The sequence below is a fragment of the Podarcis muralis genome, chromosome 12 (assembly GCF_964188315.1).
Source record: "Podarcis muralis chromosome 12, rPodMur119.hap1.1, whole genome shotgun sequence".
Taxonomy (NCBI): Eukaryota; Metazoa; Chordata; class Lepidosauria; order Squamata; family Lacertidae; genus Podarcis; species Podarcis muralis.
Window position 1 is genome coordinate 12,512,343 of NC_135666.1, and position 27,976 is coordinate 12,540,318.

The window sequence follows — 27,976 nt, forward strand, 5'->3', positions numbered from 1 at the left end:
CCCTGCATCAGTAACTTGGGTCGGATGTGCTCCAGTGATTAATAAGTGAAGTCTGATTTTAAAATGATTATACTCACTAAGGATATTGGGAGGGGGCGGCCTTCATAAATATTCAATATGTTCCTGTATTCTATGCAGGATGATATATTTGCTTGTACATTCTTCTCGTTAGTAAAAAGTATGCAATCTCATTGCTTCCTTTCAAAACAAAGGTTTATTGCTGTTAGAGGAAGCCTGAAAGTTTCTGCACAGATGCATGCTGCAAGGGATCCTCTCTGTGTTAGCTAAAAGGAAAGGTTTGAATAAGATCATTTGCAGTTGTTTTTCATCTCCAGTGGATGAGGTGTAGAATTACTACAGTCCATTAAGAAGGTGCACTAAAAAGCAATGCATAACATTTTGAACGTGGAACCGCGGCAACTGAAGGTCCACAGTGACTCGTGCAATGGTAACCTCAGGACTCAATTGGGGAGCGGCCATAGCTTAGTGGCAGGACATCTGCTTTGCATGCAGAAGGTCACAGGTTCAATCCCCAGCATCTGCAGGTAGGGATGGGAAAGACCCTGAAGAGCTGCTTCTAGTCAGAATGGACAGTACTGAGCTAGGTGGACCAATGGCCTGACACAACGTAAAGGCAGCTTCCTATGTGTTGTTTTAGGAAGGGGGGGGCGGAATGCCTTCCACATCATTCCTCTGTGTGCTGTGTGTGTGTGTGTGTGTGTGTGTGTGTGTGTAAGTATGATAAAGAGCCTTTTCTATTGGGGCACCCTGGTTCTAGAAAGCCCAGCTGGCACCAACAATGGCTATATTTCAGTGCCAAGTCTGGCCTGCTTATACTGTTTTGTTTATTATTTCAGGCACTTATTATGCAACAATTATTCACATTTTTAAGCGGTGTATGTAACAAAATCCTCAGAAAATGGGGCAATGAATAAATGTACATCATAAAACTGCCTGCTGGACAACAGGAAAGTCTCAGTTCTGAAGTTTAGCAAGTTCATGTTGAATATTTTAACATTTTTTGCTGAATATGATTTTTATGGGGAAAGAACATACCTTGGTGGCTTGGCAATCTGCTTTGCTGTCAGGAATGAGCCAGCTCCCAGTGAAGGATTACAGGCAGCTCTCAGTGAAGGTTTGCAGAGAACTAAAGGGAGCAGCCAGGAACAGAAAGGGTTAACTTTCATACAGGATGAACAGCAGAGAGAGCTAACTCCCCCACCCTTAGGAATGCCGGCTGATAAGAGAATGAACCCAGTCAAAACTCTGGGGAAAGGGAGGGGGGAGCTGATCCAATCCCTCCTCAGAGTCGGCTCAGGGAAGGGCTGTTAGACAGGAAGCAAAACAAGAGATGGCGGGTTCGTAAGTTCAATATCTTGTGTCATCATAAGAAGGAGACTTCAGAAGGGTCATCATGAGTAATGGGGGCCAGAGGCTTGTCAGAGCTGTCCGGAGCTATCTGTTTGTTTTTGCAATAAATCCTTTTTAATTAGCTACGCTTACTGTGTTATCAAGCTGGGAACCTGGACTCCTGACATTTGCATACTGGGAGAGACCTCATCCTGAAACCCTGCACAGTCACTGCCCATCGGTGTATACAATACTGAGCCAGATGGTCCAATGGTCTGACTCAGTATCAGGCAGCTTCCTATAGGAGTCAGACCATTGGTTCCTATCGTCCCATGAGATCCACTTCCCATCAGAAGATATTGTGATGTAACTCATTTTTTATGTGACTCACTATTAGGTAACGCCTTCCATCCAGGATATGAACAGTCTCTATGACCACATGTGGTGCTTCTCCTTCCACTAGTATGTGCAGGAGTTCATTGAAAAATCACTGATACATTTTCTCCTTCCGCCAGTGCTTCTTTAGATCGAAGGCAGATCAAGAATAATTTTATTCCTGTCCCCCGCACTGAAGTTAGGCAATCCAAGCTGTATGGAAACCTTTTTAGTTATCTCATGTAATCTTCAGCTGTCCATTTTCTGATCATGCAAGACTCCCTTTTTAAGGAAGAGTGACAGGTCTTAACATCTCATGACATATTCTGTGCACAGATTTGAAGACCAATAAAGTTTCATTCCTTTTTTAAAGATTTAATTCAGCTCTGTCATTGTGCCATGGAAATTAGTCGTGAGAGCCTAATCTCTCGGTTTTGAATGAAGCTGCGGTGTGTGTTGGGGATATCTTATGACCATTTACTCATCTATCAAAAATAATTACTTGACCCACTTGACTGATTTGGGTAACATGTGGGTGACTTTGGAAAACCGCTTTAATCGCAAGGAATTATAGGATATTCTAATCACGTGTAGGGACGCGGGTGGCGCTGTGGGTTAAAGCCTCAGCACCTAGGACTTGCCGATCGAAAGGTCGGCGGTTCGAATCCCCGCGGCGGGGTGCGCTCCCGTTGCTCGGTCCCAGCGCCTGCCAACCTAGCAGTTCGAAAGCACCCCCGGGTGCAAGTAGATAAATAGGGACCGCTTACTAGCGGGAAGGTAAACGGCGTTCCGTGTGCTGCGCTGGCTCGCCAGATGCAGCTTGTCACGCTGGCCACGTGACCCGGAAGTGTCTGCGGACAGCGCTGGCCCCCGGCCTCTAGAGTGAGATGGGCGCACAACCCTAGAGTCTGTCAAGACTGGCCCGTACAGGCAGGGGTACCTTTAATCACGTGTAATTCTTGTTTTCAGGGATCACACTGAAGTGCTACTTCATGCACTAGAAATGGGTGGGGAAATAAAATATTTTCTGCTTTCCTTCCCAGCTCTGCCTCTTCTGTCTGTCCACTCCATGCCTCTGGCCAGGACCAGAACTCTAAACACAACACGACATGACACGACAATTCTACACATCAGTTATAACCAAGCAGTTATAACCAAAGCAGCAATTAATGCATTGTTCAGAACTGGGGTGTTGAGATACACTGACACACATATTAAGAAATAGGTGTTTATCATGTTAAATGCTGGATTAAGTAAATCAAAGTATGGTTGGAAGGTGTCAGCTGGTTAGAGCATAGTGATGATAACACCGAAGTTGCAGGTTCGATCTGGATATCCCTGCACTGAACCAGATGATCCTCAGGGTCCCTTCCAATTCTATGCTTATATGTGCACAATGAAGAGTGTGAAAATTAGACCTCTGCCTTCATAATTGCTATATGATCTGTTTTTCTGTTGGCTAAGTTAGGTGATGGTGAATCTGTTGCCTAAGTCGGTGGCAGTGAATTCGGTATTCATGGCTTTTCTTTTAATTCGATACAGAAGATTCTTGACTTAATACAAGCTTAGCAGAGGGTGTGATTTTAAGCTTGTTTTGTATATCCTGACTGCCAAACTAGTGTTAGATTATCAGAATTTAATAAATGCACATAAGGAAGAATTCCATTAGGCTTCCAGATAACAGTTCTGGTGGGAAATGTAATCCATAATTTTTGCTCCTAGGTCTATGCAAGAAATCATTACTCGAGTCCGCCCCCCCCCCCCCACTTAATAGAGATTGTAGGGTAAGAATTTTTTCCTACGCTGCTCTGGGATTGTGAAGATACAGCAACCTAATCAAATAATAAAACCAAACATGGAAGGAGACATACACACAATAGATTTCCACAAGCCTTATACCTCCTGTTATACTCTAAAACTATTAAATCTGCATAGGACTAAATAAGGTAGGCTGCAATCCTAACCCCACGTCATCTGAAGTATAAAATGCTTTTACGTGAGGGAAAGAGAGGGAGGGAGAGAGATTTGGTACAAGATCCAACATGTAAAGGCTAAGAGTGAAATACAGAAACCTGTCTGCATATTCAAGTGATGAGATGATTTTAGACCATGTTTTAATGAAACAATAGCATATTTATAAAAGATGGGGAACATATAAAAATGTTTGGCAGATTGTTGCTTTCCGCATTTTCTCATCTTCAGTTCAGACTGAGTTTTAAAAGCTGCATCTAGCAAGGACATGGCAAGGAGTGCAATTTTTAAAGGCCGTACCAGTTGTACTTCTAACTGAAATGCAGGTTAATCATCTCAGTCTAGCAAGGGGATAGATCAGGGGTCAGCAAATTTTTTCAGCAGGGGGCCAGTCCCTGTCCCTCAGACCTTATGGGGGGCCGGACTATATTTTTTTGGGGGAAAAAGAACAAATTCCTATGCCCCACAAATAACCCAGAGATGATTTTACTCATGTAAAAACAAGCTGATTCCCGGACCGTCCGTGGGCTGGATTTAGAAGGCTGGATCTGGCCCCCGGGCCTTAGTTTACCTACCCTTGGGATAGATGTACACATTGAGAGCATCTGCACAGCAATATTCTTTGCAGGCTCAGGAACACCATGTTTGCATGTGTACTCAAGACATCAAAGGCAGCTCTCATCTGTACTGTGAGAGGTGGGTGGGGCTGTACTTTCCCACTGCACTTGGGGGGGGTGACGTTCGCCACCATATTTTGTCTACAGCCACTGATGCTCAACACCTTGTTGCACCCACTGTTTCTGGGCTGGATCCAACCCCTTAGCTCTTTCATTGAGAGCTGCTAAAGTAAGTAGAAAACATAAGCTTTGGTTACAAGAATGACCACAGGCATATAAGTATTATATCATATTACTAAAGTGACGGTGGAGTGAGTCCAGCTTCTTAAATATTTTATTGTCCCAACATCAATGAAATCTCAAAGCATGCGTAACTATATTTTCTTCCACTCGCCCCTTATTCACTTGCCTTTTTCCACTGACTCCCCTCCCTGTGCACTCTTTTCCCCAGTGACAAGCATTAGTTTGCAAGTTATTTGGGGCATAGATCCTTTTATGTGCTTAAGCCTGTCTTCTGTGGCACCTTCTCAAAATTACAAGTGCTAGCAGGTCTGGCAAGAACATCCTGGTTTAATTTATACAGGGAACTTCAATCATGCTCTTCCGTGACATTTCACCTTTCTCTGCTGTGCAGGGGAGAAACCAGGCCAGGGTTCTGCAAGAGCTATCCATTGAATATAAAAATAAGAAAACCGACTTGCCAAGTGTGAAACTGGAATTGTAGTGAAGTAGCGCAGCTCTTACAAAGAGCCAAAATGTGAGAGAGGTGTCATATAGCTTTCTTCCATTAAAACAATCAAATAGGCTGAAATCCCCCGAGAGATTCTTACTGAGTCTCAGGCTCTTGAGTTATGAATAACACAATTGAATTGGAACCTCGGGGGAAATGGAGCATTACATGGGAACTGAACTCCACTAGGCTGAATTGCCTTTAATAATTCTCCTTAAAGTCTATTATATTGGTGCTACATCAAATAATTACATGGATTAAATAATAATATCTTCCTCTCTTCCACCCCAGCCCTCTGTTTTGCTCCTCTGCCTTTGGCTTGAAGCAGCTGTGGCTATTCTATCCTATCCCCTTTCCTGAGACTCCCGTTCCCTTAGGCTCTATGCCTGGTGTAAGTGCTTACACATAAACACAGTGCATTGAAAATGTTCTTGAATAGTATTTCACTTGGTACAAAAACACTGAAACATTTGTTCTCAATGCCCGCTGCACTTATTAGCTTATGGCATACATAAATTTGCAATGTGTGCATGGCAGATGAATACTCTGCAACACCTGGGAGATGAGTGCGTGCTGTGGGGGAAATATAAATACCCTCCCCCCCCCGTGTAGGGTAATCAATAAAAGACTTGGCTGGATCCTTGCATCCAAAGCACGGGGCTAAACCCACTCTCCAGCAAGAGAAAGCCCATAGCAGAGCTTAAAAACACAGAATCATGCAGCACTGTGTATCATGGGAATAATAGACCTTTTAAAGATTCCGTTCTAGCCACCTAAAGCACTCCTCCATTTCTATTCCTCTTAGAATTGAACTAACTACACACCTTAGTAAGTTTTAAAATGCTTTACTTCCAAAATTCCAAAGGTCAAGTTCATGCATTTATCCATGCAGCAGCAAAGAAACATGGACAGAAATACTGGGATACAAATATTGGTGAAATAGCTTTAAGCATATGGTCTGAGCTTGTAGTGAGCAAGCCCATGTGTGTCCTATCTTGGTGAGTTGACATGGTGAAAGAGAATGAATAAAGAAGGAAACTTAAATTCCTTCCTTCTAGGAAGTCTTTCATCCAGGAGTCTAGGAATACAGATCTAATGTCTTTCATGCATTAATTAGCCCTAAGTTTGCTAGGTATAAGTTTCCCATCTTTTATCCCAAGGATAGGGGAACCTAGGCCCAAATGTCCCCCTCTTAAACTTCCCCATTTGTGCCTTGAGAGTCTAGCTAGACCACACCCCTCACCCAAACTTGCACTATCCTTGAATGTCTCCACCTTGTTGAAATGCATCTTTGAACTGTAATAATGTCTCTCGCTTGCCTGGATGGAGGATATCATCATCATCATCATCATCATCATCATCATCATCATCATCATCATCCTTCCTATTTATATCCTGCTCTTCTTTCCAAAGGAGTGATGCAGTTGTGTGTGTACTACTGTACAAAGGTAAAATTTATATTCTTTGCTCTGCCCACTTTTGCCTTTGGTCCCGCCCCCCTCTGGCATGTGGCCCTCAGAAGCTTGCCTACAAGAGCATCTGGCCCTCCGGCTGAAAAAGGTTCCCCACTTCCATCCTTGCCAGCAGGCCTTATGGTAGGCTGTGGTGTATTAAGACAACAAGGCACCTTCTGAATCTGCACTGTCTCCTTCATGGTGGAAATGTTTCTCTGCCAATTCAGTGCAGAATTACATCTCGAACTCCTGTTCTTATAGCCATTCCAACCATGGCGAAGAAGCGTCTTTTCTTCAGGGTGGTTGTGTGTTCCCAGCTCCCCATTACTGCGCTATTCTGCAGGTGCTCTTAGCAAGTCATAAAGCACAACTGGCACAACAATATCACAAGGTGCAATCAGCTTCCATCTCTGCAGCAAGCCGTCTAAATTAACAGTGTGAGGGGAAAAAGAGAAGTCTCTTGGCAAACGGGAAAAAATACAGTCTTGAGTTTGAGGGGTTTGTTGCTGGTGTATACGTTTTTTAGTGTGGCTGTGGTAGCTTCAATACCTGCTTTTAACGACTTAGTTGCCCCTTTCTGTTTTATATCTCCACTAAATGCTATTATATTTGACATTTAGATGTAAGTACATCATCAGTCGTATCACTGATATAAAAATGGTATTCAAATGTGCTCCTTAAAGGTAGCTCCTTTAATGCTTCTTTGTGGCTTTGGCTCACTGTGGTCTAGCTTAGAAAAGGCTTGGCAAATGTGCAGATGGGTGCATGAAAAGTTTAATTGCATTTTAGAAACATGGCATAGATATATTGAATACTCTCTGTGATCACAGACATCTCCTCTCCTAAATGGTAAAGAGCTTGCATAAATGATGTCAAATATATTGCTAGTGTATTTCCCCCCAGAAATAAGATTTCATGGACAAGAGCGAACTTTGTCAGACGTGTGGGATGTTATCCTCATTAGGTAAAGGTAAAAGGACCCCTGACCATTAGGTCCAGTCGTGGCCGACTCTGGGGTTGTGGCGCTCATCTCACTTTATTGGCCAAGGGAGCCGGCGTACAGCTTCCAGGTCATGGGGCAGCATGACTAAGCCGCTTCTGGTGAACCAGAGCAGCACACGGAAATGCCATTTACCTTCCCGCCAGAGCGGCACCTATTTATCTACTTGCACTTTCACGTGCTTTCGAAACTGCTAGGTTGACAGGAGCTGGGACAGAGCAACAGGAGCTCACCCCGTTGCGGGGATTCGAACCACCAACCTTCTGATCGGCAAGTCCTAGGCTCTGTGGTTTAACCCACAGTGCCACCTGTGTCCAGTTATCCTCATTAGGCAGGTATATAATGTTGTGAGCATGGGTGGGCAGAAGTCTGCATGATGCCTGAGTCCTTTCTAAAACCTGGCATCCTAGATCCAGCAAGGGTTAAAAATCTAATAGAAGACTCCATTGCTGAACTAGTCAGGCAGTTTTTCCCAGTCCTGGATATAATAACGAAACAATGGAGAATGGTAATGTTTGCATTGGTTATATAAAAGGTCTTGTATTATTTAATGAGTTTCCTTTCAGAACTGGTGGTTCCCATATGATTTACATTCTCCTTTTTGAGCTGCCTTTGTGTCTAAAGGAGGAAAAGGATGTCTCTGCTTTCCCAATATTTAACATCTTTGAGAGGGGACCACGAGGATCAAACATAACTCTTTATGAGATACAGCCCCCTAGTTGTACATGCTGCTGGTAAGTCTATTCCCTTAGTAGGAACTATTGCAGGAGCTAGACAGACATTTAATTAAACTGAAAGGAAATAATGGTTTTTTATTAACAAGCTAGTGGGATGTGTAATATTTTCTAACTGTAAAATTGTTAGGAGAAAGCAAAAGACCATTTTCCCCCTGGACTTCTCTGGAGTGACCTTGTGCAGAATAAATTCCTCTTTGATAAGCCACAAGCACAAGGTATACTATGGGGATACATACCAGGTAACATTTAGTCATGCACATGGTGGTTTTCAAATCTTGTTGGGGGTATTCTGGAAGTTTATTGGGATTATTCAGTGAGAAGGTCTGTAATTCCAGGAAAGCTTCTGCAGAAGGTAGCTAGCCCACAAATATCAACTTCCTCTGAAATATGCAGTCACACACAGGAAAGTATTGGATGTTTTCTAAGTCTTAGCTCATGAATGCCAGATAAACGCTGAGGCCCAAGAGGCATGGCCAATGATTCTAACATCCTAACACCTAATAACCCAGATCCTTTGACTCTGAATGAGATTCTGTATGTACAGTGTGAGTCTGTGGCAGAAAAGTGGATGTAGAGAGGGTGTGGCAAAGGAAAGCCACACACAGAACTGAACCATCCTCCTCAGCATGTCCACAAAATGTAAGAGTTTTACTAGCATACATATAGCAGTGCCAAGCATTTATGCCACAACAATGGTGGACCAAACTAGTTCTCTTCTAGACTGCTGTGTGCATTTATTTAAAAATGCAAGTGTCCTCTCCCTTCCACTATGCATTCATTTTATGCTTGTTTTAATGTACAGTAGTAACAGAATTTATTTTTTTAAATCTGCAAAACAAATGTTTTGTTGCACATTGGTTTTGTCCAATCTTGAAATTTGGCAGAACTAGTGCCCTGAGGGGAAATTCTGCAATGTTCGCAAATTTGGAAAGAAAATATCAAAATTAGAAGCAGTGGGAAACCAGGTGGTGGGTCTTCACTGAATGTCACAGAAAGCTTTTAGGGTGGCACTCTTTTTAAGCTGTTTCCACAGTGTGCACCCTTTGTTGAATTCGCTATCTGATATATGTAGTACCTCAAAGGAGCAGTACAAAGTATGCAAATAGCATGCTATGCAGAAAATACCAAAGTTACAGGCAGCAGAAGACAGGGTAGATGTTCTTTGAAAGCCCTGGGGGAGGGGAACAGAGGTAAAATGAAAATGAATCCAGGATAAGCCAGGAATTTGATGGTTGATGGAGTTGTGGACAAATGTGGCTTATGAGTTGCAAATCTCTGAAACAACAGAATATTTTCGACATTCATAAGCCACAAATACAGCAAGTAGCTTTGGCTTAATCCTAATCTATATAGTATCAAGATAAGGCCCCTTTTAAATGTGTTGTGGGAGGGGGGTTTTGTCTTATTTTTATTATGTATTTTGTGTTTTATTATACTGTAATTTTATGTTGTGAACCGCCCTGAGGTCAACGGATGCAGGGCAGTATATAAATTTAATAAATAATAAATAATAAGATATATGCACTTTTTATAAATGCTGACATGTTTTGATCAGCTATGACTGTTCCATTATGTTACCATTCCTTTCAGTTTCTTGAGTCGAAAGGCTGCCCATGAAAATTACTTTGATCAAAGAAATAAAAGGAAAAGGAAATAAATGTGTCTTTGAAGCTAAAAATGAAATGCAATGTTTTCCATTGCCCACTCTATTTCCTGTTGATAGGGCAGAAAAACATTTGTCAACCAGAGGTAATTCTTTATTGCTGTGAAGAAGTGGTTTCACATGATACATTTTTTTCTATTCATGTTCCATACATTTGAAAAGTTTGAATAGATTTATTTTTGCTATATAACAAAACATAGCAAAATTCAGCAACTTGCTGGATTTCTTACCTACTGTTCACCACACGGTTCCGTGATGGGTTACAACAATATAACAAAACAAGACGAGAATCTGCTTACACAATTTGCAACCAGAACAACAGGTTGGACCCTCAAAATACACACCTCAAGTGTCAAAGTCCAGGGTAACACAGTGCATGAAGAAGATTTTACGATCTCCAGTGGTACATCTTGAGGGTGGTCCAGAACACTTCCTTGCGTGTATGCTAGTTCCTTTGCATAGCAGAGTGACGGTCGCACAGCTTAAGCATTGAAAGGATCAAGTTGCGCAGGGCCAATGGCAATAAAATGCTCATGAAATCAATCAAGCTCAATCCAGCATTGCTTACTTGAAAGGTATTAACAATCTTGTTGGTAGAAGACTATTTACAACTTTAAAACCACACAGATAGTCAGGCAAAGTTCAGTTCCACATGCTGCCTGCACACAGGAATCCCCTGCAGGAATCGCGCATTCCCATAGATAAGTCCTCCTAAGCTACTCGTAGCTGCTGTAGACAAAACAATCTTGCCCCTCGATGCTTCAAGAATCTTTAAGAATCTTCTCACAGTTTCTGGAAATGAATGGTTCTTTCTCGCTCTAACACTTCAGCATGTGATGAAAGCTATGATGTTGTTGTTTTTATACCATAGCTTTTAGTAATACAGGAAGCTCAAGGGTATGGCAATGACAGCATGATCCTCCTGTATTTTCTCGAGACACTTTTTTAAAAAACAACAACAACACCATGCTGACTCAAGTGAAAACAAAGCAATATGTCCTGAACTCAGTTTAATTAAAGGGCAGTGGATCATTGTATGGTGCCCAAGGGTAGACATAGAAGCTCCTTCTGTGATATCCCTAGTCTTGCCAATTCAATTTTTGGGTGAAAGGGCACCATAGGAAGCTGCCTGAGTCAGATCATTGGTTCATTTAGCTCAGTGTTATCAACACTGGCTGGGAGCCATGCTTCAGGGTTTTAAACCCTGTGGCAGCTGCAATGGTCCTTCCTCAGAGTGAGACCTTTGTGATGCTGAGAACCCTGTAGGAGTGCAGCTGGCCATTTTGCTGGAGTGGCAAATCAGTTCGGGTGCTTGTGGATAGGCAATCACTGACTCCCACTTCACCATGGACCAAATATATACACATGGGTATGTTTGTCTGGAGGCAGCTGGCAGTAACATGCAAGTGAATGAGCAAAACATCAGCAGTGGGTGGCAAGAGACAGCATTAGCTGGGCTGGGGATGCTGATCTTCTGTTCCTCCCAATTTCCTACCTGAGACAAGGTGGTCACTTCAGCTAATGGTAGGGCTGGACCAGTTCTACTCCTCACATTCTAACTGAAGCTTTCATTCATTAAAAAGGGAGTCTTGGAAAAGGCAGATGGTATCTAAGTGTTTTCCTCCCTTATATTTTAGTTAGGAAAGATTCTCTGACCTTTTGTGTGAAGGCATTAGATAATGTAAACAGTCTTTTTCTACACCATATAATGCAGTAATTTAAGCAAAGTGCCCCTTTTAAATGGCTAAAGCTATTATATTCACTGAACACCAATAGCTGCAATGTGCAAAAGCTATTTTCAGTGACTGAAAGCTATTAACAAGCTCATTGCTTAACTCATTAGTTCAATGTGACACTTGAGTCAGGTATGTAACAAGCCCAACTTCACAGGCTATGCCAAGCCATTCTGATTGTTAGGAATTAGCTGACAGAGACTTCACATTCAAGCTTGACTTTAACTAACCCATGCTTGATTCCCCTTAAAGAACAACGTTTTCTCACTATGTACTTTTGGGAGTTGCTTGAGAACATTGTTTAAAAATACTAGAGGTACCAGTAAAGCTAACCAGTATTCCCCATTAAGTTTCACTTAATTCATTTTTACGAGGCATTTTGATGCATCTCCATTCAAAGTATTTTGTCACTGAATGCTGTAGCACCAAGGTGTTTAGAAGTGAGCTTGCAATCTAATTAATTTTGAAAATGCACAGTCCCAATTATTCCCAGAAGGAAAAATAAAAATTTAACAGGCAATTAACTGTATTCACAATGAGAATTTATGAGTAGTAGACATGGAAGCTTGGGAAAAGGAAGTGGAACGCATATGTCAGAGTGGCTGAATCCAGGCATCACAGCCAGACTAGGAAATGGGACTCCCTTAATGTCTTCAGGTGCTTCCTGTACTATTAGGAATCTTACCTGACAGGTAGGAGCAAAGGCAGTCCCAGGCAACCCACACACACCCCTGCAAAAAGAAAAAAGTGCACAAGTTCCACATTCAGATCAAATGTAATCAAGAGATATATCAGCATCAACAAGGAAGTATCTCCCCCAATCATTTCCCAATACAACAACAGTAATCTCAAACCAAAACTGGGCACAAACCTAATACCATTTAGGCGCAGGGCATCTACAGAGGAAGAGCCATGACTCAGTGTTAGATCATCTGCTTTGCATACAAAATGTCCCAGGTTCAGACCCAGAATATACATGTAGGGCTGAGAGAGGACCCCATCTGAAACCCCACAGAGCCACTGCCAGTTAGAGTAGGGCAGGCAGCATTGAGCAAGATGGGCCAATAGTGAGACTCAGTAAAAAAGCAGCTTCCTACAGGGCCTTGGGCTTGGATGGTGGGCAGCAGAGAGCCACACTGGAGAAGTGGCCCTAGAGATGCTTTAAAAAATATTCAGTAGCACAGCTGGTACTGTTTCCTGCCTCTCTAGTGGAGCTTCCTTAACATTGTGTTGCTTTTACCAGTAAGAAAGGGAGAGGCTAGAAAAGACAGCCCTGTGGTGGGGAGAACAAATATGAAGATGTCCAGTTCTCTCACTATCTCTCTTGCTTTTGCAATTTGACTTGTGGATGGGGCACTGCTGGGCTTTCTGAGTGATTTTTCATAAAGACTGGCTTTTGTGTCTCTGGGCTGATTTTCTGAGAGGGTCTCTTGTGGTCTAGCAGCTTAATTTTCTGCCGTTGTTGCCACCACTTGCCTGCCTGCCTGCTTGGCAAAAGGATTTTGGGACCAGCATAACAATGGCGAAGCTCCCACCCTTTCTGTGTCCTGGGCTGCCCATATGATGACCCAAATCTTGTGGTCCAAAAGAAAGCAGAGCAATACCTTTGGCACCAGCTGGGCTGCAGCAGTTGTTGGAAAGAGGTGTCCAAGGCACCACCCAACCACTTTAGGGACTCTACTTCGGATTTGTGTAGGGTTTACTCCTTAACCTTTTCTTCTCCTGAATATATCCTGCAAGGCAGCAGGGGAAGACTGAACAGAATAGCCACTAGTAAGCATAGCTGTCAACTTACAGATTTGAAAATAAGGGATCAGCAGCCAAAATATGGGATTTTCCAAGCACAGGTATGTCCAACTTGGAGCCCCTCCAAGCCAAAGGCAGAAAGCCCAGCCAGCAGCCAAACAAAGCCTCAAGTGGTGGTTCCCACAGCGCAGCAACACAGCAAAGGGGATGCAGCAAGGAAAACCACCGTCACCTCTCCACTGGGAAGCGCTGAGCAAAGGCGAGTCCACAGGCAACGCGGCCGATTTGATCGGCACAAGGCATGCAAGCTCCAGCCCGCAGTCATTCTTAGACTCCTTATTGGGTGAGCAATGCAGCCAAGCAACACAGTTGGAGCCTCCCTCCTCCCTGGCCGGCAGGGAGAGAGGGAGAGGAGCTGCTTCCTTTGAAACCCTGGAAATTTAAGGGACATCATCAATAAGGGACAGCAGCGGGACACAGCGCTGGGATAAGGTACTTTCCCGCCAAATAAGGGACGGTTGACAGCTATGAGTAAGACCCATTCATGTGTATTTGTCTAATCCTTTTCTAATAGTGTGATTGTATGCATGTTTACATAGAATCAAACCCCATGTATTTCATTGAATAAATAAATGCATTACTCCCAGTTATGTGTGAATAGTGCCGCAGCCGGAAGCCATTAATGCTAGGAACCATCGTAACATTCAGTGGCAAATAATTATGTAAGTTAATTAAGTGTTGTGTGAAGAAACACTTCATTTTCTTTGTCTTAATATTATAATCTAGAAGTTTCAAAGGCTGGCCACCCAAGCTTTGCAAGTGCTGGAGGGTGTGTGTGTGTGAGGGCCCACACAGGAGAAACTGCTCCTGAACATATGCAGAATGCAAGCCAGTTAAGTCTTTAATAGTCAAAATAGAGCATATTACTTGTATTGGCCAAAATCAATACAGCTAATGATGTCTCAGCTACAATTTCCAAATACTGTAGTCTTTGCAGCTGAGATGTTATGGGGGTATGTATTATTCCAGCCGCAGCCTGATTCTTCAGGAAGGAGTGTGTGTCTGTATGCTGATCTGTAGCCCACAAGTGTGCTTGCTGGGGTTGTTGGGAGTTATAGCGCAGAACATCTGGAGGGCATCAGATCTGTGAAGGCTGCTTTAGGCTATGACCAGAACGTGTATCTAGGAGTAAAACCAGAAACTGACCTCTCAATGGGAACGTGGATTCTCAAGGGGGACATGGATTAAGCTTTTGAAATATTTTCTCATTCAGCCCATAATAGTGTCTGCAAAGCTTTTCATGAATGCCATAGATGCTCTTGGCTCCATTCATTTATTGATGCCATCATAGCAGAATCTTACTGATAAACAGATGGAATTTTTTCTTATGGTTGATTCTCCAGTGTTTACACCAGTGCTCAGTGCAGTTTACAAGATTTCAGGGGGGAAAGTAACATGCATCATTAAAAGCAATAATTGGCAAATGCATTTTAATTTCTACCCCTCACCCAACACTTTTTCTAAGCATTTTTTGTTCACCTCAGAGAAGGAAAAGGGTGTATTTTAAAAGGAGTGCTGTGACGCACAAGTGATTTCTGCTAGGCACTTCTAAGTGCACTCCACATGTTAGCAGAGCCTTACTTATAAAATCCACCCGAGCTAGAAAAGAAAAGCTTTGAATCAGACTGTCGAAGTACTTTTTCTGAGAATCACATAGAATTTAGTAAATTCCGGATTACACTCTGCACAGGATTTGTCAAAAAATGCTAAAGCTATGTAGGCTTTTGCATAATACATGTTGCTGTAGTCTGCCTGCCTGCCCAAGATTTGTCTAAAATGATACTTTATGCTTTCTCTAATCTGAGCTGTGTAATGATGATTGGGTTTATTAAACACAGACACTGAAAAATGATATGCCTTCTAACTACCTACCTACTTACACTCTTATTAAGTATATAGGTTGCTGGTGTGTTTCAGATTTCTTTCTCTTCCTTCTCCTTTTCCAGAGCGGGCACTGTTTTGACTGACAGGTGGAGCAATCTGAAGTCCTGCATCTCAGGGCAGAAGGAGGCTGGGGACATGAAAAAATCATGTCTTTACAGAGCAAGCTCCAGGCTGATGCAACAGAAAGGCACATTTGCCTATAGCTTCCCCTGCTCAAGATTCAGTGGAACCTTGGGCATTGTAGCTCTGCACTCTTCTCATCCCCAAATATCCCGTATTTGGGGTACATACTTGTTACTGCCATGAGGAATACAACTGGGGTTGCTTCCATTCATCCACAGTTTGGTCAGGGAGCTTCACAAGTGTGAAGCCCCTCCGCCACTGGTAGAACCACACACAGCAAGGCACAGGGACACCTTGGCCTCATAAAAGAAAACCCTCCACTACATCGGATGAGACGTTTGGACTGTTTTGTTGGACTCCAATCTGAAACTTACTCAGCTGGGCATAAGCCAGGGGTAGGCAACCTAAGGCCCGGGGGCCGGATGCGGCCCAATCGCCTTCTCAATAAAATCACACAAATATATAACACAGTGACAAACAAAACAATAACCCCCCCACCCCAAAGTAATGTTAGGTACTTATTGCTGGTATGTATTTAATTGTGAAGTCCTATAGTGTTTTAATTTGTAGAAAGTAAGATGTGCTGTCTCAGTCAAACATGCACGTTTGTGACATCCAAATATCAAGTGGTACATTCTGGGAAATTATATTTTGAATTTATGGTTTCAGATAATGTGGGAGGCTGTGCAAGACTAATGGAAGTGGTTCACTTTGTTGAGTTGATTAATTCTCATGACTTGGCAGTCTCTTGTAGGGATGGATGATGTCCTTATAATCCACTTCAAGACTAATGTGGAATATTTGTATTCCCCCTTGATGTCTGGAAAGTTAGCATAGAATCCAGAGAAGAAGAGAGCATGGTTTATTGGAAGTGGGAAGTCAGGGAAGGCTCCATTCACATGCCATTCATCTTCCAGGCTGAAGACAAAAGTTCTAGACACTGCTGCATAGGTCCACATCTAGACATTGGGGGGTTTCACCTGAGAAAGTTCCCATCCATGTTGTGAAGATCACAACATGGCCTGAAGCACCTAGGGCCCAGGCTGTGGCATGCAAGAAGTACTTGGAAACTTCAGCTAGTCCAAAATACATCAGCTAGGCTACTGGAACTGTCACAAGAAAAGACGTATTGTACATTTTGAAATGACTACAATGGGCTGCAGGGCCATTTTGAACACAGTTCAGGTGCTGTTGCCAGTGCTGGATTTACATATAAACTAAACAAACTATAGCTTAGGGCCCCACTCTGTTGGGGGCCCCACAAAAATTTAAAGGAAAAAAACAACCTGGATGTACATTTCCAAAATATAAGATAAGTTCAATAATTACTTTGATAAAATACATATTTTGTTACGTGCAAATGGCTTTAGATACCTATTAGCTCCATAAATTACCATATAGCATACGTTCAACACACACAAAAAATAGTGACAATTTGTTGTTGACAAAGGACAGCTGGACATATAAAGGGCCCCATTATCTTCAGTAGCTTAGAGCCTCATCAAACCTAAATCTGGCCCTGGCTGGTGCTCACCTTTGAAGCACTAAAACTACATTTGCAAGCAACCAAATTTAGAAATGGGTTGGAGCCTACGTAACAAGAGACCCTGAAAACATTTTTACTGCATCTGCTATTTTTATAAACTTTTATTCATTGTTTTGATGTCCCATTTCAATTTATTTTTTACTTTCTGCTGTTAGCTGCCATGGGAGCAGACATGCTGAAAGGCTGTGGTATGAATGCTTTAAATACATACACAACATAAATATTATGCTTTAGAACTGCTGTTTGCTTTTAAACCCCTGTCTTACTGGTATTGTGCTTTTGACATCTCATAATGGTTTCAGCACTTCATGAATAGTTCTTAATCAGCAGTGGGGGTGGGGAGAACTAATTACTTCATAACATGTTGGAGTTGCCTTTGGATTTTCAGGGGCATTGAAACTAGGAGAGAGGCTTCCATTGATTAAGCTGGAACCTGGTGACACTACCATGCACATTGACACAATGGTAGAATGGAGAACTCTGTGGGCCACCAAATTTTCAGTGGGTGACACAATAGATGGCTAATTCTATGACTGAGCCTGCCTGGGACAGTGCAGCCAGCCAATAGAATGGGTTGTAGTTAGGATACAGGACCATATGTGACTGCCCTTTCATCAGCTCCTGCTTAGTGCAACACTGGACCATCTGACATGTGAGATCAAGAGGTGTGAAATACCACACACACCCTGTATCTGGGACAGGAAAGGAAAGGTAGTGTCTCGCCCAGTTCTCTGTGATAATATTATGCAACAGTGTTCTGCAAAGGTTACAAAGCTGCAGCTCATTAATCTCCCCTTTGCAGAGTGAAAAACACCTGCCTACCATCTCCCTCTGCTGTTTTCAGGGATTATTTGGCTGGTGTGTTTTATACTCACTCGACCCAGGGTGTCAGATGCAGAGCTTCTTTCAGCTTTTGCATTTTTTAACATGTTGCTGGTTTTCAAGAAACATAGGCATTGCCAGTGCACAACCTCGTATCTTTCCTGAGCGGGAGCCTATTATCAGCTGCAGTGGAATATCTGCTTCAAATCAGCCTGTTCTCCATGATTACAGGCCGTGGAATTACAGCACCGGATTGTCAAGCAATGTTGGATATTTCCATTTTCTGTGCAACCAGCCTCTGGGTGAGTTGTCAGACCCAACTGACAACCCATGAAGCAAACTCCTTATTCCTGTATTGCTGAGTCTGCTTCCTTCTGCAGCCTACGCTAGCTGTAGAGTTGTTTTTACTGCATACAATATAATCCACTCATTCTATTTTTGAGTACAGACTTGTAATCATCCAATTGATTAATTAAAAAAAACTCCTTGCATAAGGAGAAAGAAAACATTCCTTACAAAAAAATTTTAAGGTGCAGCTTTGACTTTGCAGCCTGCATTTGTCTCAGAATGTTGTCTCAATTGACACAAAAAGAGGCAGAATTGAATAAGCACCATATATTTTGACTGATAATTCAGTTTCTAGCAGGTGCCATCTTTTTGTGAGGAATGAAGAAACTATATTGTTACTTAACCAATCCCTTATCCACCAATTTAATAAACCTGCAGTTGTCATGATATCAGTAGCATAGTGAAGGAGGCATTCAGTGGGGTGGCACTCTGGGATTTCTCCCCCTCCAGAGCAGGAATGATGGCATTATCTGCAGGAGCCCCAAGATAGCTGACAAGTGAATGAAGTTTTAGCAAGGCTTTCAAGTTTTATTATTGTTTGTGGCAGATTCACACAGAAGAAATCAGAGAATGAATGAAATACTCAAGCAGAGGCTGGCTACTTCTTCCCTTCTTTTTTGACGTGGTTCCTATTTAATGCTAGCAGTTTAAATTGTAACACTTTATGACTGTATCTCATTGTTTCCCAAACTTGGGTCTCCAGCTGCTTTTGAAATACAATTCCCATCATCCCTGACCGCTGTTCTTGCTAGCTAGGGATGATTGGAATTGTAGTCCAAAAACAGCTGGAGACCCAAGTTTGGGAAACACTGATACAACTGACTAACAACTTGCTGGATTTTGTGATTTTCCTTGGAGGTGAGACTGTGGGTTCTCAGAGTGAGCTCCTTTACTTTCAGAATTTATCACGGAATAAACTGAGGTTATTTTGCAGCATGACTGAAATATTGACAAATCCTTTAAACCCACTATTTTCCACAAGTGGAACTATTGTGCTGAACAGGTTGCGGTCTTAGGATACAGTTACACTAAGTACACCTCCTGCACAACCCACAACAATTTAGCTGTCATTCAATATTATTAACAACCATCCTGTGGTCATTACAAATGGGTTCCATAATTGAATTCCGCATTGTGTGAAGGAAGAAGTGCTTCTCCTTACCACTTTGCACATACTACTGCCAGTCAGTTTCACTGAGTGGCCCGAAACTCAAAATACTTCATAAAAGAAAGGAAATTCTCAATTTCTCCACATTGTTCATAATGTTATTAGCTTCTATATGCCTTCCTCACTTTGTCAACTATTTTTAAAGCTAAAGCAGAACAGTAAATTACCTCCTTGTACAGATTTATCTGTATTTTATTGAGCCATTAGTATTGATTCTATACTCACTTGAAGTAATTGTGACAGATAAGTACCAGGGGGGAAAACATTTTCAGGTATAGGAGGTGGAATTACCCCACATAGCAGCTGACCTTGTGGAAAAGACATTAAGCATCTATTTGTGTCCAGGGCATCTTGAGAATAAAACCTATATATATATACCTCAGTGCTGTTGCTTCCCACCATACCTCAGACCCTGCAGAAATATATTATGAAAACAAGGCCTAAGCAGCTTGTTTTAAAACCAAATCAAGATGCTGACCAATACACACATAGGACTGGCTCAGAAAGAATACCAAAACATAACTCTTGCATGCACAAGACATAGTAAATATCAGGGTTGTCGTGTGTGTGTGTGTGTGTGTGTGTGTGTGTGTGTGTGTCTCCTCTTTTGCTTTTAAAATTAACTAGAGTTTGCAGTTGCATCTGAGCTGGAGTAACTCTGGTTGGTTGGTTTAAGCATTTGTTAGTTCAAACAAGCCAAAATCAAATCCATGGGTTTATGATCCTGGCATTGTCATAGCTGGAGTTTAAAATTATCAGAGCTCCCCAAGTCTGAAGGTCAGCATTTTAAATGGAAAACAGATGCTCCTGTTCTCCTCTGTTACATGCAAGAGGAACAAGCGAGCCTGTGGCTCACAGTGGCTCAGGCAGAGAAATGCTAAACGATGGTTTGAACTGCCCCCAAATGTCAAAGTAGCAATAGTTTGTAAGGCTTGTAAATCTGTCAATGTCAAAGGCCAGTAAATATATGTCTACTGGATTTGATAGGCATGCAGGAAGCTGCCTTATGCTGACATGGGTTTATCTAGCTCAGACAGGGATCTCTTCCAGCCCTACCTAGAAATGCCAGGGGTGTGTGTGTGTGTGTGTGTGTGTGTGTGTGTGTGTAGTATATTTGTGTAGGTTTTTAATTTGTTTGATAGTGTTTAGTAAGCCACCCTTGAAGGCCCGGGTAAAATAAAGAAGCATATATAAATAGTGCATTCTAGCCAGGCTATGAGAAAGTGAACCCATGGAGCCTCTAGTTCATGGTGGAATCAAAATGGAATTGATATTGGAATTCAACTGCTTTAAAACAAACAAGCAAACTATGGTTAAGAAGATCAGGTGGTCCAAAGTGCCCTGTACTGTCTTGACTTAAGGAAGTAGCCCTCAGTATCATATAAACATATATAAGCATGACTTTCCCATCTTTCAGGACAACATTCCTTCCATGATTGTTTGATGGGGTCCAAAGACAGTTCATTTGGAAAGCTGACCGTCATTCAAAAACACACTTTTATTGAAATCTTTCTTGAAAGGATTGGATTTTTTAAAGAAAACTTCTGACTTGCCTTCTGGGCTCCTTGTGCAGCTATTGCTTGATTTTGTTCTCCTCGTTTGTTCCTTAGATATCAAATAAAAATTAGAAATGCCATCTCTATATAGCTGTGCTGAGGGCTGCTACAAATTGTTTGACAACCATGTGGGCGTCTGTTGAAAACTGCTTCATCTTTGCAGTGCTTCACAGTGGGCTGTAACATTTGCAAATGACTCACCAGGTTGATACCATCAATCATATGGAAAGTCTCCACATGCATATTCCTTGCATTGTTGTTACCTGGCCCTCTAGATTGCTTTGATGATTACCTTAAGCCATGACTGAATATACCAGAAGGTTAAATTACCAGGGACTGGCAGCTCTGACCTTTTGGGTCTGTAGGCTGAATCAGACCAACAGTCATTCAAGACTGCTTGCTGCCCTAGATATTTCCTTCTGAAAAGGCAATAAGTTATCAAACAATGCTTCATTGCTCAGAAAAAGTCTGATCTCTACGACTTCACTCAGAGAGGAAGCTTGTTTTCTCCTGCTCCGGAGGCTAGGACCTGAACCAATAGATTCACGTTACAAGAAAGGAGATTCCGACTAAACATCAGGAAGAACTTTCTAACAGTAGGACAGTTGAACTATATGACCCTCAGGGTCCCTTCCAACTCTACAATTTCATGGTTCTGTGAAGAGCTGTTTGATGGTGGAACAGACTTTATTGGAAGGTGGTTGCTTCTCCTTCATTGGGGATTTTTAAGCAGTGATTGGGTGACCATCTGCCATGTATAATTTAGTTAAGATTCCTTCATCACAGGCGGTTGGGCTCAATGATGCTCAGGGTCTCTTCCAACACTATCATTCTATGATTCAATGATTCTTGACAGGCATCGGGCTCTGTTCAGAGACAAGGATTCAGCTGGGTTGGTGAGAACAACTCCTGATGTTCCTGGGCGTTCTCCAAGGTCCTGAAGCCAGTTAGGGTAAAATAGGGATTGGGGAACCAGTGGCGCTGCATAAGTTGCACTACAGTTCCCGCCCACATGTTCCCTATACCTTGTGTAGTGGATATTCAGCCTGGTCAAAACAGGGCAGCTCCTGGTTTAATGCATGAGTGTGGGGGTGTGACTGCATCATAACTCCTGTTATTCCTGACCATTGCCTATGCAGGCTGGGGCTGCTAGGAGTTGGGAGTTCAACAACACCCCACACTCTCCATCTGTGGTCTAGCAATCCTGTAAGTACCATTGAGTTCAGTGGGGTTTTCTCCCAAGTAAGTAATATAGGACTGCAAAATGTATGTAATCACAGTTTTTCGGTATGGTAAGTGACTTGCAAACATTAAAGCCCGCAAGCAGAGGATTCACTCGTGGACATATGCTGTGCCAGTCTTTGTGTGGGAATGTAATATTTGAATGGGCCCTAAGGAGACACAATGTAAGAATGGGAAAGCACTTAGTATTCTACATACAAACTTTTTTAAAAATAAAAAAAAATACACTTCTAACTGAAGCACTGAGTTGTTTTCCTGGAGAAATAATTAGCCCCACTCGCTCATTCCATGCTCTCGTGTTGATAGGTATTTAATACATTTTGCTTGCCTGTAGTGGGAGGCTAATTTACTCCTAGGATTCTTAAACTTGATCAAAGCTCAAACAACTCTGAAATAATAATGCCTCAGCTTGAAGCCTATTAACATTCATAACAAGCTATGCCTGCAAAGTGCAATAGACAGGTAGGAAACTGAAGGACATCAGATAAGAAACATTCTACTTGACTCTGATCAGGAGGTTAAGTTATTAAAACAACACACCATACAGAAAACTCTGCCAAGAAGGTGCAGTGTAGGGGAGAGCAGCCAAATAAAATATTTGATCCTTTTTGGCAGTTGGAAGTATTGAAACAAGAGGTGCCTGGTGGAGTGGGGTGGGAAACATAAGCAAAGTGTGAGAGCCAGTGTGGTGTAGTGGTTAAGAGCAGTGGACTTGTAGTCTGGTGAACCGGGTTCAATTCCCCGCTCCTCCACATGCAGCTGCTGGGTGACTTTGGGCTAGTCACACTTCTCTGAAGTCTCTCAGCCTCATTCACCTCACAGAGTGTTTGTTGTGGGGGAAGAAAGGAAAGGAGATAATCACTTTGAGACTCCTTAGGGTAGTGATAAAGCAGGATATCAAATCCAAACTCTTCTTCAAAGTAAAATTGAGCTAACGTTTGTTGGAAATGTTGAAGATCAGAATGTAATATCTCATGATGTGGAAGCTTGCAGAGCATTGTAATCTGTGCTTCATTGAAATGATAAAGCAGACTAGATTACCATTCTAGCTGCACATTCCTGCCTTATTGTTTCCACTAATAGTCAAATTAAATTAGTAAAAAAGGGTCATGGGAAAGTGAGAGATTTGTATTAAATTTCCCTTTCTCTGTACTTGCCAGCTTAATGACAGAGATTGTTCTAAATGACCTAGGTTGCATACACACCATGCAAATACAGTGGCACCCCGGGTTACATACACTTCAGGTTACGGACTCCACTAACCCAGAAATAGTACCTCGGGTTAAGAACTTTGCTTCAGGATGAGAACAGAAATCGTGCTCCGGCGGCCCAGCAGCAGCGGGAGGCCCCATTAGCTAAAGTGGTGCTTCAGGTTAAGAACAGTTTCAGGTTAAGAACGGACCTCTGGAACGAATTAAGTACTTAACCCGAGGTACCACTGTACTCCCAAGAGTCCTGGGAACTCTGGTTTCCCCTCACATAACTACAGTTACCAGAACTCTTAACAAAGTACAGTTTTCAGGGTGTATGTGTGGTTTAAATGTTCTTTTAAAGTATGGTGTGCTGGTTCCAGACAACAACATTGTACCCTCCTGTTAAGGCTACTGATAAAATGCCACCTCTTCCTGAGTTGCCAACCCCCTCAGCTGCCCACAGCCCTCCCCAACCTCCAGTGAGACTCTCTTCCCAGACAGGAAGTCAGGGGAGGGGCCAGCATCCCTGCTCCCCCCTTCTGAAGCAGCTAAATCCAGAATCCAAAGCACACAGGGTAGAGCCGTCTGCCCCCACTCAGGTTCTTGCCAATCAGCCCATGTCCTCTGTCTCTTTTTCCTCCTGTATTGGGATCTGCCAACCTTAGTCTGATCCCGACAGAGCTGTGGGACTCACGACAGTTAAGTATGATTACCTAGTGATGTTAAATTCTGGAGAATAATCTTTTGGAGAATATTCTCAAGAATATTCTCAATTGATGAGAATATTACAGAATTTTAATTTAAAATAGGAGAATATTCATTTTAATGCATTGAAAATGATGTAATAAGGTGATGGCACCAGTAATTGTCATGTTAAGGTTTGGTATAAGGAAATTCAGTAGTTAAATCATTATTTTATTCTTCCATTAGAACATGTTCATGTTATAGGACAAGTCAAAAAATACAATTGGCATGTTAAGGTTTGATACAAGTAAATTCAGTAATAGGCTATCTTGTGCTTCTAATAGCTCTAACACTTAATAACTGTTTTGGTGACTAAAACACAGTTTGATAGACAAAACTCTATGTATACATATAAAAAAGAAGCCATTAAATATATTATCATTATACGAAAATATATTTCACTATAGCAATCTCTGGTAAACGGCACCTTGCACCATTGAATGGCACTGCAAAAAACAGTTACTGGCACTGAATAAAAATATAGAAACGCCAACTGTTTAAATCAAGGCCACCACACATGCTGTTACACATAATTGTATAGGCCTAGGTACTTTAAGTGTATAAAGCCTTAAAGCTACTTTCTGTTAAAAAAAAAAATCACACTGTATGGCCAAGAGTACAAAATTACTAAGAATAAGGTCACACCAAAATAGAAAAAAGGCTATTACATATAGTTGAAATACATACAAATTCAAATGTTCATCAAATTAAATGAATAGCAATTTTAAAACTAAAAAAAAAAATGTTTTCTGTAGCTCACATTTCAGAACTGCCAATGGTGAATGACACAATGCCCAGTAATGTAACTGGATAAAAAAAAAAAAATCATTATTCATTACTTACACTGGCAATATCACAGCTTGACTTATTATTTACTAGATTTTTTTTTTTTAATGTGGGTTGTAAAACTGGTTCTTACATTAGAATTTACAGTTTGTGGGGAATATTCTCCGGAGAATTTTCTAGCAGAGAATATTCTCATTCTCAAGAATATTCTCCAGAGAATATTCTCACCTCACATCACTGTGGTTACCCTACTCGTAATTCTTGAGGAATCAGAGTGCAGGGTAATGTATGCAGATGGGAGTGGGCACTTGCAATCCTGACATTTTCGCAAAGTGAATGAGTGAGCATGTCGTGCCTCATCTTTAAAAGCTTGGCAGGCAAGGCAAGGCAAGATTGGGACACCTTCATTGCTTCCATCCAGTTTTGAATGTCTTGCATGATGCCTGAACTCCTAGACCATGGCTCTACAAACTCTGTGTCTGCTGCCAAGCCACTATGGTTACTTGCCTGGATAAAGATCTCTTTCGTATATGTAAGAGTGTCTGGCTGCATGTGTTGAGTGTGAGGCAGAGCAAAACAAGAAACAAAAAAATAAATAAATTACCTGTTAGCACTCTGCAATGCTTTTATGTAGAGCCAGATTGCTTTGGTTCCCAAGGATCCAGCAAACTTTTGTTATTTACTTTAGGTGTCAACAACATCCATTAGGACTACCTTTCTACAGGAAGTCCTAATGGATGTTCAAACTTGTACCTGCATGCTGCCTGTACTTTGGGTAACTGCACACTGTCTTAAATCATTTGGTTGTTTCACAACAGAAGTCTGAAAATGTTAAAAATGCTTATATTGCATTGTAGTTAAGAATGATAAGTGGGTTTCCTCATCGCTCTGTCTACTAGAACATTAGCTTAGGCGTGACTGTCACAGGCTTAAGCATAACTAACCTGCAACTTCATCCATTATTGTATTTTGGTTTCCCCGGGATCAAAAGAATATGAAATACATTATTTTCCCCATTTCCCCGCCAACAATATTTTTTTAATGAGATGCAATGGAATGACATTTCTGGCTTCAGTGACAATTTAAATTTGGACCCCATCTTGAACAAGCAATGAGAAATGTTTGGAAACTCATTAATAATGTGAGACAAAGCATTTAATGAAATGTAATACTTTTGCTCTGCCTGAGGTGGGTGGGTGGGGATCCAGCTATATTAAACCTGGCTCCTATTATAACTAGAGTTAATGAAAAACTTCCGTAAGCGTCAGGCATAACACAGAGAGAAACTTATCAATAAATAAGTAACTTTATAAAAGCAATCTGCCTCTTCTGGTCACATTTTGATCTTGTAATTGCATGAAGTTTTGTTTTTCCACTTGCCTTTTCTGAGTGAGCAGTGGGGAGAGTTGCCTGCATCTGCCAGTGATTTTGACATATGTAAGTATTTATATTACATTTCTGTCCCAAGGAGTTCAAAATGGCACTCTGCCTCTCCATCTTATCCTCATAACATCCCTGTGAGGTAGGGTTAGGCTGAGAGACCGTAGACTGGTCCAAGTTCACCCAGTGAGCTTCGTAGCTGAGTGGGGTTTTGAACCGTGGTCTCCCAAGATGTAGCAAATACATAAACCGCTAGACCACACTGGTTCCTCCACAATTCTGAAATCGTAAGTGCTGGTGGCTTTCTCATTTGTGCAGGTATGGGTAAAGGCAGTGAAATCTTGAGCCTTCTCTGTGGTGGCGCCTTTGCTTTGGGAGTGGTTATCTGACTCCCTGACACTAGCTTTCTATACTAGCTAGTAATTCCCTTTTAGGAAAACCTTTGGCTTATAACCTCACTGGTTGCCTAAACATGTTGCCTTCTGCTGTAAAATATTAAACTATTAATTTTTAGTACTGTCAACATTCCACACACAGACTGCTTTACTCATCGTCTTTATATATATTTTGTCATTTCTTGGTTTCATTTTTAATTGTTTGAGCTGGATACTTTTTAATTGTTTGAGCTGGTAGGAATGTAAAACGTTTGTAAATGTTTCCAACTAATCTCACAGAGAGCCTCCACCAGATTTTCTAGGCTTCTGAAACTGCTTAAGGTAGCTAGAGATGAACCTGTCCCACCTCACACCCTCTTCCACAAGGCTTTCACATGGCATTTCTGTGCCCAAGTTTCTTGACATTCCTCTGTCTTGAGAAACAATGGAATGTGCCTCCGGGGGTGAAGTCAAACCACTGTGTTAGCAGCCCCAAAGTGACCTCTCCAGGGTACAAGCCTGGGCAGTGTGTCTGGAGGTCCTGGGCTGCCCAGACAACAAGACCCCCCCCCCTCTCAGCCTCGCTGCTGTGGTCCAAAGGAAAGCAGGGCAATATGTCTGGCACCAGCTTGGCTGCATGCGTACAAGGCACCATTCAACCATCTTAGGGACTTCACTCCGCGTTTGTGTAGGGCTTGCTCCTTAACCTTTTCTCCTCTTGAAGATATCCTGCAAGGCAGTGGAGGTTTTCTTTCTCATAGATAGGTTACCTTCTCATGTCGACATGCCTCTCCCTTCCCTCTACAGCACATACAGAAACTGCCTTCTTGACCGCTGCACCTGCTAGAGCCTGTCTTCACATGCAGGGGAAGCCCCTAACTCACCAAGGGTTTGTGACCCATCGGCTACCCTCACCTGGTTTAGCCTGCCAATTGAAGCTGTTCCTGGTATTAAGGTAAAGGGACCCCTGGCCATTAGGTCCAATCGCGGATGACTCTGGGGTTGCGGCACTCATCTTGCTTTATTGGCCGAGGGAGGACTTGCTGATCAGAAGGTTGGTGGTTCGAATCCCCGCGACGGGGTGAGCTCCTGTTGCTCAGTCCCTGCTCCTGCCAACCTAGCAGTTCAAAAGCACGTCAAAGTACAAGTAGATAAATAGGTACCACTCCAGCGGGAAGGTAAACGGCATTTCCGTGCTCTGCTCTGGTTCGTCAGAAGCGGCTTAGTCATGCTGGCCACATGACCCAGAAGCTGTACGGAGGCTCCCTTGGCCAATAAAGCAAGATGAGTGCCGCAACCCCAGAGTCAATCACGACTGGACCTAATGGTCAGGGGTCCCTTTACCTTTAAGCAGATGGAGGATGGGAACTAACA

At 42.3% G+C, this 27,976-nt stretch overlaps 1 protein-coding gene across 4 annotated transcripts in view; it reads left to right on the plus strand.

Moving 5' to 3' along the window:
• Positions 1 to 27,976, plus strand: part of DPP6 (dipeptidyl peptidase like 6) — a 510,968-nt gene that overhangs the window by 194,257 nt on the left and 288,735 nt on the right. The window lies entirely within an intron of this gene.